The sequence below is a fragment of the Alligator mississippiensis genome, chromosome 11 (genome assembly GCF_030867095.1).
Source record: "Alligator mississippiensis isolate rAllMis1 chromosome 11, rAllMis1, whole genome shotgun sequence".
Lineage (NCBI taxonomy): Eukaryota > Metazoa > Chordata > Crocodylia > Alligatoridae > Alligator > Alligator mississippiensis.
In genome coordinates, this window is record NC_081834.1 from 60,016,175 (window position 1) to 60,026,649 (window position 10,475).

Consider the following 10,475-nt stretch of genomic DNA (forward strand, 5'->3'; position numbering starts at 1 on the left):
CTCTGGCGAGGGACACAGTCTCGAGGGGCCTAAACAGAACCCGCTCATCATTCATGATACACCCGAATGCCGTGGGGTGAAGATACACTTCCCTCTCTCTTGGGGCTCCGTCTTCGGAAGCTCCCTCTTCCTTATAATAAAAGGTGCCAGAGGCTATGTATAATTGCAGGGTGGCAAGTATTTAGCCCAGCCCTTCCTGGTTTTCCAGTAAGAGTTTTCCAGGTGTACAATGATATGTATGAAATATATTTTACATTTCCAGGTAAATTTCTCAACTGGGCTGGTAGATACCAGTTCAGCATGATCAACAATAGAACCAAAAATGTTTTTGTTGACCTAGGAAGTATTTCAGAGAAGAAAACATCTGTTTTCTCTCATTTTTTTTTTCATGGGGAAATTATAAAATATAATTGCAACAACAGGGGAGAAAATGTTTCATTTTTGAGGGGATATTTAGCCTTTCAAGAGAACTAGATTTAAATGTGCATTTGTGTTGACTTTCAGAAATTGGTAATAAAAATCAGTTTTCCAATTGTATTTTTATTGGATAGATGGTTTTCCCTCCCCCCCCCCTCCCCGTTTTCTATTTTTAGGAGAAAAAATTCTCTCATTTTTCCCCCTTCTTTGTTGCAAACAAAGAAATGGAGGGCAAGGTACACAAGTGGGGAGAAAAAGAAGGGAAACAGAAATGTGTTTTGGGGAATACAGATATACCCAGTGTCCCACTCCTAGCTCTCCCCCCAACAGATCCACCCTCATGCTTTAGGAAGGGATTAAATGTATAAGTAGCCCTACTCCTATTCATTCTACCCAGCATGAATATAGGAGTCCATATAGGACTGTAACATCCTTCTACTCCCCTCATCAGGTAAGAGGTATGGTGTAGCCTTAATCATAGCCTAACCAGTGGTTCTCAATATTTTGAGACTCCACAACCCTTTAAAGTTTGCCTTCCCACGTTCTAGCAACAGGCAGACCTGTGGACAGCTTATTACACTTCTGTCAGGTCACAAACCAAGCTGCTCCACCTCACTGAGTGAGGAGGTGCTCTATTGGGTTTCATCCAGAGGGTAGTAATTGATGGAAGTCACTCATCGTGGTGTCCTGTGACCAGTGGGGTCCCCCAGGGCTCTGTCCTTGGACCCATACTGTTCAACATCTTCATTAATGATGTGGACACTGGAGTCAGAAGTGGACTGGCCAAGTTCGCCGATGACACCAAACTTTGGGGCAAAGCATCCACACCAGAAGACAGGCGGATGATCCAGGCTGACCTGGACAGGCTCAGCAAGTGGGCGGATGAGAATCTGATGGTGTTCAACGCCGATAAATGCAAGGTTCTCCACCTTGGGGGGGAAAAAAAAACCCGCAGCATCCTTATAGGCTCGGCAGTGCTATGTTGGTTAGCACTATGGAAGAAAGAGACTTGGGGGTCATCATTGACCACAAGATGAACATGAGCCTGCAATGCGATGCTGCGGCTAGTAAAGCGACCAAAATGCTGGCTTGCATCCATAGATGCTTCTCAAGCAAATCCCGGGACGTCACTCTCCCCTTGCACTCGGCCTTAGTGAGGCCGCAGCTGGAGTACTGCATCCAGTTTTGGGCTCCACAATTCAAAAAGGATGTGGAGAAGCTTGAGAGAGTCCAGAGAAGAGCCATGCGCATGATCAGAGGTCAGGGAAGCAGACCCTACGATGACAGGCTGAGAGCCCTGGGGCTCTTTAGCCTGGAAAAGCGCAGGCTCAGGGGTGATCTGATGGCCACCTACAAGTTTATCAGGGGTGACCACCAGTATCTGGGGGAACGTTTGTTCACCAGAGCGCCCCAAGGGATAACGAGGACAAATGGTCACAAACTACTACAAGATCGTTTCAGGCTGGACATAAGGAAGAATTTCTTTACTGTCCGAGCCCCCAAGGTCTGGAACAGCCTGCCACCGGAGGTTGTTCAAGCGCCTTCATTGAACACCTTCAAGATGAAACTGGATGCTTATCTTGCTGGGATCCTATGACCCCAGCTGACGTCCTGCCCTTCGGGCGGGGGGCTGGACTCGATGATCTTCCGAGGTCCCTTCCAGCCCTAATGTCTATGAAATCATGGGTGACTGGTGCCACCTTAGTTAGCGGGGGGGCATGTGCCGCCCCCATGACTCTCGCCACCCAAGGGGGAAGGTCCCCCTGCAGCCAGTCATGCTGACAGGGAAGTGGCCACGGTGCTTCATCCGGCACTCCCACTCCCCAGCCAGTGCTTGCAGGGGGGACACCGGTACTCCCGCCTGTTGCCTAAGTGGGGAGTGCGGCCTGTCGGGGTGCACCTGCACTTTCGGGGTGGGGGGGTTGCATGTGCACCCCCTACATGTCGCCACTGGGTTTCATGCAGGGAAGGGACTAGTCATGGCACCAGAGCACCTGACGGAGAAATGGTGGAGAAGGAAGACACGCTCCCCTTCCTCACCCCTTGTGATGTGGGCACTTGTCCGCATAGTGGGAGACATGAGTCGGGCAGGATTAGGGGTTTCTATTCCTGGCAGCAGCACAGGAACCCCTCCCAGTTGATTTCCCCCTCCCATCTGAATGCCCTAGCTACTAGGTTGCAGACTCGGGTCCTCTTGCTTTCTTCCTGCACTGTTTATGCATTTTGCATTATATAGTGTAACCCTAGCCGTGGTGCTACCCGTGGCCACATCTGGATTCAGGGTCCTGGGGTGTCGAAGAGCCTCGGCCATCCTCCCAGCCCCTAAGGCTGGGGCCACCTCTCGGTGGAGTGCTTTCTTGTGGTTTCCCCACACGCTGGAGTACATGCAGTTTAACTGTTTACACAGTTTATTATTTATAAAACAGCCAACTAGTGAATGAGGTTAATAGGACAGGATATCAAGAGTCTAATTGTCAAAGGTAGGTATCAATGAACTAAAACGCTCTATACAAATTGAATTCAAGACACCCTCAGTACAAGTCCTCAGCTTAAACCTTCGGACTCCAGTGACTTTCAGGAGGAGCACACAGGGTTAACAAGATATCAGCTCTCCACACTGGCAACACAGTAACCATGGCTGGTGCTGCTGCTTCAGAAAGTCCTGCTCTTTGCATGGGGAAGAGCAGCTCTCCTCTGCTCCAGCTGTCTGTGGGATCACCCTTTTTCCTTCACACAGGTCCCTCTGCCTCATGGAGAGAAAAAGGATCCCAGGTTGGTTATCTTCTCCCCATCACTAAGTGCTGGTTCACTTCACAGGCAGGCTGCAGGATCCTCCTCCCCAAGCTCTGTGGTCCCTGCACCTTCCCTTCTCTGAGCCTGGCTGAATCCTTGGGGCTGAGTTCCCTCCCCTCTCCTGCCTCCGGAGCCAATCAAAAACGTGTATATGCTCTGGCAAGCAACAACTTTCTGTAAACTTTCCTGCTTTGCCCTTGCAGGGATCCTGAGCCCTGCTGCAAATCCAGCAGCAGCTGTTAAAATAGTTATCGACTAAAATACATAACCAGTATTGGGAGCAGGAGCTAGAACCCAGGAGTCCCTTCCTCCAGCTCGCTGGGCCATTAAGTTTCTGCTTGTTCTCCTTCTGGCCCCATGGCCATCTCACTCTTGCCTGTCCAGTGGCCCAGCCTTAATAGGAAGTGAGAAGGATCCTTTCCAAGCTGCCTATTAAGACACTGTCATAGGAAGTAGGAGCTATGGCTTCAAATCCCCCTTAGGATGTGAGAGGTCTGCAACCAAGGTCTCCAGTCAGCTACAGAAATGCCCTAACTACCAAGATCTTGAGCAAGAGTGGGCAGCACTTCTTGCCATACACTTAATTTCACTGTCAACCAGTCAATGTGTACAGTCCTCTTCCATGAAAGCATTCTGGGGCTTGCATGGACTGTACTTGCATTCCTGGATTCAGTGGAAGTGGAAGAGAGTACAGGTCCAGTTAGGCACCCTGGTCGGCTCCGAGTGTTGCGTTCTGAACTGTATGGTTGCGCAGACTTCCCCAAGACACTCGGAAACATTGTGGGATGAGGCTTGTTGGGATGACATTGTTTACATTTTTGACCTCAGGAAGTGCTCCCCAAACTTTGCCTCCATATGAAGGACGCTTACACCAGGAAACTACAGCTATGGACCGCACCCAGAGTGGTGGTGGATGGGTCCTTCTCGGCCTGGAGGGAGGTGGGCACTGGGTCCTGCAGGGTTCGGTCATCGGACCGATATTATTTAATATCTTCATCAGCGATTTGGACGAGGGTGTGGAGAGCACTCTCTCCAAGTTGGCTGATGATACCAAGTTATAGGGGAAAGTTAGTACACCGGAGGGCAGGGAGCAGATTCAGGCCGACCTGGACAGTTTGGATCAATGGGTGGAGAGAAATAGGATGCAATTTTAATAAAGATAAATGCAAGGTACTCCACCTGGGAAGGACCCCCAGCACACCTATAGGTTGTGGAGTGTCCTTCTCAGCAGCTCGGAGGCAGAGAGGGATCTTGGAGTCATAATTGACTCCAAGATGAACAGGAGCCGGCAGTGTAACGAGGCCATCCACAAGGCCAATCGCACCCTGTCGTGCATTAGCAGGTGCATGACTAATAGCTCAAGGGAGGTGATGCTCCCCCTCTACGCGGCACTGCTCAGGCCGCAGTTGGAGTACTGCGTCCAGTTTTGGGCGCCGCACTTCAAGAGGGACGCGGGGAATCTGGAGAGGTCCAGAGGAGGGCCGCTCGCATGATTAGTGGCCTTCATGATAGACCCTACGAGGGGAGGTTGAGAGAGCTGAATCTCTTCAGCCTTCACAAGAGACGGCTGAGGGGAGATCTTGTGGCCGCCTATACACTTATTAGTGGACGTCAACGGGGAATGGGGGAAGCGCTGTTTCCTAAGGCGCCCCAGGGAGTGACTAGGAATAAACGGTGTAAACTAGTTGAGAGTGGATTTAGGTTAGATATTAGGAAGAAATGTTTCACAGTAAGGGCGGCCAGGATCTGGAGTGGGCTCCCAAGAGAGGTGGTGCCTTCACCTAGCTTGGAGGTCTTCAAGAGGAGGCTAGATAGTCACCTGGCTGGGGTCATCTGACCTCGGCCCTCTTTCCTGCCGGGGCAGGGGGGCGGACACGATGATCCATTGTGGTCCCTTCCGACTACAATCTATGAATCATCTTCTCTCCAACAGGCCATGGTTTGCTGTCCGGTGAGCCCACACAACCCCAGACAGCCTCAGGCTTCCTGGGTATAAGCAAGAGTGGATTTTGGCCAAATGAACATCTCTCTTCACCTGCCGGGCCAGTAGAAACACATATAACATGTTCCTGCCCCAGCAAGTTCCCTTCTCCTTCTTTGCGTGGAGAGGACATGAATCCAGGAAGATGCGGAGAGACCCAGAGGCCAGCTCTACGCTGGGCTCCAAGCCTGCGCCCCAAACCCTGCAGGATCCCTCGGTGCGGGTACTTAGGTCTCAAGTGGACTGTGATCTTCAGGGTTCAGTAATGTTGCCGAATCTGGACTCCATTTCCTCGTGGTTTACCCTTGAGGTTTCGAACAAACTCCGCAAGAGTTCATGTGCGACGTAGTGAAATATCTTTGAGCACGCTCGGTAGTTTCCCCGCGCGGTTATGCGCTTTGCCGTTGTAAACGACAGCTTCACCCGAGAAGATCAGCTTGGGCTGAATTTGAGAGCACCTGTCCAGCGCGCCCTGAGGAAGAAAGAGAAAAGAGACAAACAATTGCACCATGAATCGCTGCAGGGGGATCCACTGGTGCTAAATCCAAAGCCAGTCTCAAAGGAGCAATAAGGGAATAAGAGGGTCCACACACATGAATAACATTAAAGCACTGACTGCACCTGTTCTTTCCACCCCCGCCCCCAACGTTTTGATGACCAGTGGTTTGGTGAGGGCCAACCCTTCTCATGATCCAGCATCTGACTCAGCCACTTCAATACTGCAGGAATCGCCCAAGACCTTCCAGCACAGGTGCGGCTTTTTGGTATCGAGAAAGATTTTTTTTTTTTTTTTTTTTGTGGTGGGAGTTGTAACAGGCATGACAAGGTGGCCGAGTGGTTAAGGCGATGGACTGCTAATCCATTGTGTTCTGCATGCATGGGTTCGAATCCCATCCTTGTCGTGAGGCACTTTTGTGGAGCGAGGTGGGCACGCTGGAGGGGAGGAATAGGATCCAGCTAGCTCTGGACAGGTTGCAGAGGTGGGCGCATGAGACTAGGCTGGGATTCAACACAGACAAGTGCAGGGCAAATGAGCCAGCAGCACACCTATAGGCTGGGAATCACCCCTCTTGCCAACACGGTTGCAGAAAGGGATCTGGGAGTCATCGTTGACTCCAGGACAGACATGAGCCACCAATGCGAGGAAGTGGCCAGCAAGGCTAATCGCACCTTGTCGTGCATCTACAGATGCATCACAAGCAGGTCCAGGGAGGTGATCCTTCCCCTCTATGCGGTGCTGAGCACGCCGCAGTTGGAGTACTGCATCCAGATGACGGAGAAGGAGACGCATGCATGCATTTCCAAATCGCAGACACAGTGCGTGAGGCAAGCAGCCTGCACATGGAAGATCTTGCATTTGTTTTAATCCGAGAACATTTAACAAGGATGGCCGCATATGTAGGGAACAGATAAGAAAGGCTAAAGTGGCGACCAAACTTAGATTAGCAACAGAAATCACGGACAACCAGAAGTCCTTCTTTACGTACGTGGGGAACAGGAGGAAAACATGGGAGTGTGGGGCCATTGCTCAACAACACAGGAGAGCTGGTTACCAGCACCCAGGAGCAAGCTGAACTCCTGAATGACTACTTCGCCTCGGTCTTTCACTGGACCACGGGGAAAACAGCGCCAGGTGGAGTACAGGATGAGCACAGCAGGAATAACTGCCTTCCTACTATTGCCGTAGAATTGGCGTGTGATCAAGTAAAAATATTAGACATGGACAGGTCAGTGGGACCAGATGATCTTCATCCAAGAGTGCTGAAGGAGCTGGCCGAAGTCATTGAGGACCCCTTGGTGAAACTCTTCCACAACTCGTGACGCTCTGGAGAAGTCCCTGAGGGCTGGAAGAGGGCCAGTGTTGCGCCCATCCACACGAAGGGCAGGAGGGAGGACCCGGGTAACTACAGGCCACTCAATGACCTTCAGTCAACTGAAATGTCAGAGGTATTGCCAATTAGCAACAGATGCAATGAATCTCCTGCTCTGTTCAGCATTGCTGAGGCCTCCCCTGGGGTCCTGTGTCCTGGTTTGAGCCACACGATTCAAGAAGGGTGTATCGGGAGTTGATTATGCACCAAGTGCTGAGATGCAGCTGCTTGTGGGGTGGGGCATGCTGGAGGCTAGGTCTACAGCACCCCCTGTCATGAAAGAGCTAGGTGCCTGGCATGGGTCATGGTTGATGCTCTCCCAGGGTAACCCTGGCAGCATCGTCATCCTCTGCTGGGGGCATGGGGTAGAAGGAGCAGTTCTGCACAGGAGGTGGTAGGGATTGTTTGGGGTCCTGCCCCCCCCCCCCCACCTCAATGGCGTGGGCAATGCCTTTGGATCCAATGCAAGGAGGCCAATATTTCCCAGCTACCTCCAAGCCTTTTTAAGAACAGCAAAGCTCACAGGGATGCACTGTATTGCCCAAGGATGCATTTAGGGACACGGTTCAAAGGAACCTCAGCCAGCTTTCTCTTTTGTGTGCTTATAACATTACAAAAGTTACAAACATTATAAAAGTTACATTTTTATACCTCTCATGAACAAGATTCCATTGTGGCAATCTGTGATTGGCTACAGTTTCCCTAAAAATTTAGTACATGCGTAGTCCTAAAACGGGCAAGTAACAAGGGTTGCAAAATTTATGTGCAAAGCAGGCAGTAATTAATCTTTGTGTTCCCACAGGAATCAGCCTTATCGCAAACTGAACATTTGTTCGGACTGTTCCTTATTATGCTACTGATTATCTAATGCAGGAAGAAAGAAGAGAAAAAGAAACAATTTGCAGTTCTCAGCTGTGAGGCCTTTTGTGTAGTGAGATCATGAGACATTTTTGCCACAAGGGTGACCAATAACAGTGTCCTGGAGATCACCGGGGATCTTGCTCCAGAGGACCAGGCGCATGGGAGCTCTGTCACCCTTCGGACGTATGCAACCACTCGTGGAAGCGTGCAACCCCCAGCCGCTACACGAGCTGGGCCTGGGACCCGGGAGTCCAGGGGTGGGAGCTGCGACCTTGGTGCCCATCAAGGGCAGCCACAGCTGTCCATGCCCTGCCATCCCCATGGGGCCCCTAATCTGCATGGGCTTTGCTCAAGCCAGTGGGCACCAGCCCAGCGTGAGTCCTCACCCACCCCAGGCGATCTGCCCCAGCCCAAAGCATGCTGGGAGATTGCACCAGGCAGCAGAGCCAGGGGGCCTGAGTTATCTCCCTGCTCTGGGAGAGGGAGTCGGGGGCAGGCCAGGAGCCCGGACCCCTGAGCTCCCCTTGCTCTGGCAGGGGCTGGAGGGTTACGCGGGGGATCGGGGAACCCAGGCACCTGGGTGCCCTCCCGCACCCCAGCAAGCGCTCACCCACCTGAGGTCGGTCTTCAGCTCCCCCGCCACGTCTCTGCCCCCCACAGGGAGAAGAGAAGGGGAAGCAGAAAAGCTGGATGGGGAAACGGCAAGAGGGGCTGAGCCCAGGGCAGGGCACAGAGCACCTCTGCCTGGACGCCCTGCCTTGCGCTGGGCACCAGGGGCGCCCGCCCCAACTACATCATCCCAGCCAAGGCTTTTTCTAGCCGGGGCTTCAAAACCTCCAAGGATGGAGATTAGAGAGCCTCTGTGGGAGCCTGTTCCTGTGCTTTACTAACCGCCTCCTGAGCTTTTCCTCTGATCTAACCTAAACTTGGCTGGATGCAACCTGAGACCATTGCCCCTTCTTACACCTAGGCCAACGTCTGCCCCAAAGGCCAGCCACCTCTCCTATCCCCACTATACCCAGCCTGACACCCCCACAGCCAGCCGCAGCTCCTGTCCCTGTTATACCTAGCCTTACACCCCCAGAACCAGCCACAGCTCCTGTCCTCATTATGCCCAGCCCAATGCCCCAGAGCCAGCTGCAGCTCCTACCCCTGTTTTTTGCAGCTGGTCACCCCTGCCAGACCCACCTGCAGCTCCTACCCATTATACCCAGCCTGACGCCCCCCAGATCCATCTCGGGGCTGTCCTGGGAGGCGGACCAGCCGGGCCAGAAATCGGGGTTTGTTAAGCAAAACGGGATCGGTTGGGCAGGCGTGTGGATGGAGAGGCGGGACAGCTTAATGGTTTCAAAGAGATTTTACTTACGCCCTTAGATGGTTCTGGTGCAGGTGGAAGAAGCTTGCTTGTTTCAGAAAACGAGGTGAACGTAGAATACAAATAACTCAACAGGTAACAGGAACGACAATCGAACGGAGGAACGGATGCCCCAGGACAGCACATGGGCCTGACCCTGCATGTGCTGCGTGCAGAAGGCAACAGGGGCCCCGGGCCCAGGCCTGCCCAATGGAGGGCACTGGAGTCAGGCGTGGGGCCAGGAGCCTCCCTAAGGTGGGACCCCATTCCTCCAGCACTGTCCTGGTACAGGGCCTCTCTGGAGGTGGGGAGGGAATGGTTTGATTTGTAGGGTATTTTCAATGATGTTGGTGTCAGTAGAGCCAGTAAAAGGGCATTTACCTCCCAGTGTCCTGTATCTTCCTGCAAAGTAAGAAAAAGAAAATTAATGTAGAGCCCATGAGGTTCCCCTGCGTCCATCCCAGACAAGGGCAGCAGCATCTCCCTGTCTGCCAATACAGGAGCTAAGTGTGAATTGCCATCTACTAAACACGTATGCGAGTGGCGAAGACTTTTTGAGGATGGGGTGATGTCTCTTATTGAATGAACTGCACAGTTGGGATAAAGGGCAGCTGAAGAACAAAGTCCTGTGTTCAAAAATTTGTTTAACTGGATCCAAGCTATGGAGTTGGTCCAATAAAAGAAATCACCCCCTCCCACAATTCCTCACCTCTCACCTAAGTCTCGCACCATGGTGACTACAACACCACTGTAACACCACTGAGGACAGACGGTGACACAGAAGTAGACAAGTTGTGTTCAGCTCTCAGGCCTGGGGGCTAGACACCGAATCTGCACCCTGTGGAGGTGCTGAGAGCCAGAGGCAGCACCTGGACTCTTTGCAGTCCCCAAGGGCATCTATACATGTCCCCGGGGGTGGGGGCACTTTAATTCGAGTGGCTCAAAGGGTCACTCTAATTGAAGCGCCTGGAACCGCCATGCTTCAAAAGGGCGGTGGGGGTGCTTTATCTAAAGCTCGTCACACATTCAGGGTTTCTTCCTTCCTGTTCCCTTGGCTGACAGGACACACGGGTCTTCAAACAAAATGTCCTCCCAGTTCAACTATGCTGAGATGTAGCTGGGATTGGGAACTCATGAGGAAAGCACATTACAAGGAGCGTGTGTTTGGGGGAATATAGTCAGCTCCAGCCTCAGTGTT

At 52.2% G+C, this 10,475-nt stretch overlaps 1 non-coding gene across 1 annotated transcript; it reads left to right on the forward strand.

Moving 5' to 3' along the window:
• The first annotated feature begins 6,011 nt into the window (after positions 1 to 6,011).
• Positions 6,012 to 6,093, forward strand: TRNAS-GCU (transfer RNA serine (anticodon GCU)). The gene has a single exon. It is a non-coding gene; the product is annotated as a tRNA-Ser (tRNA).
• Positions 6,094 to 10,475: the final 4,382 nt, after the last annotated feature.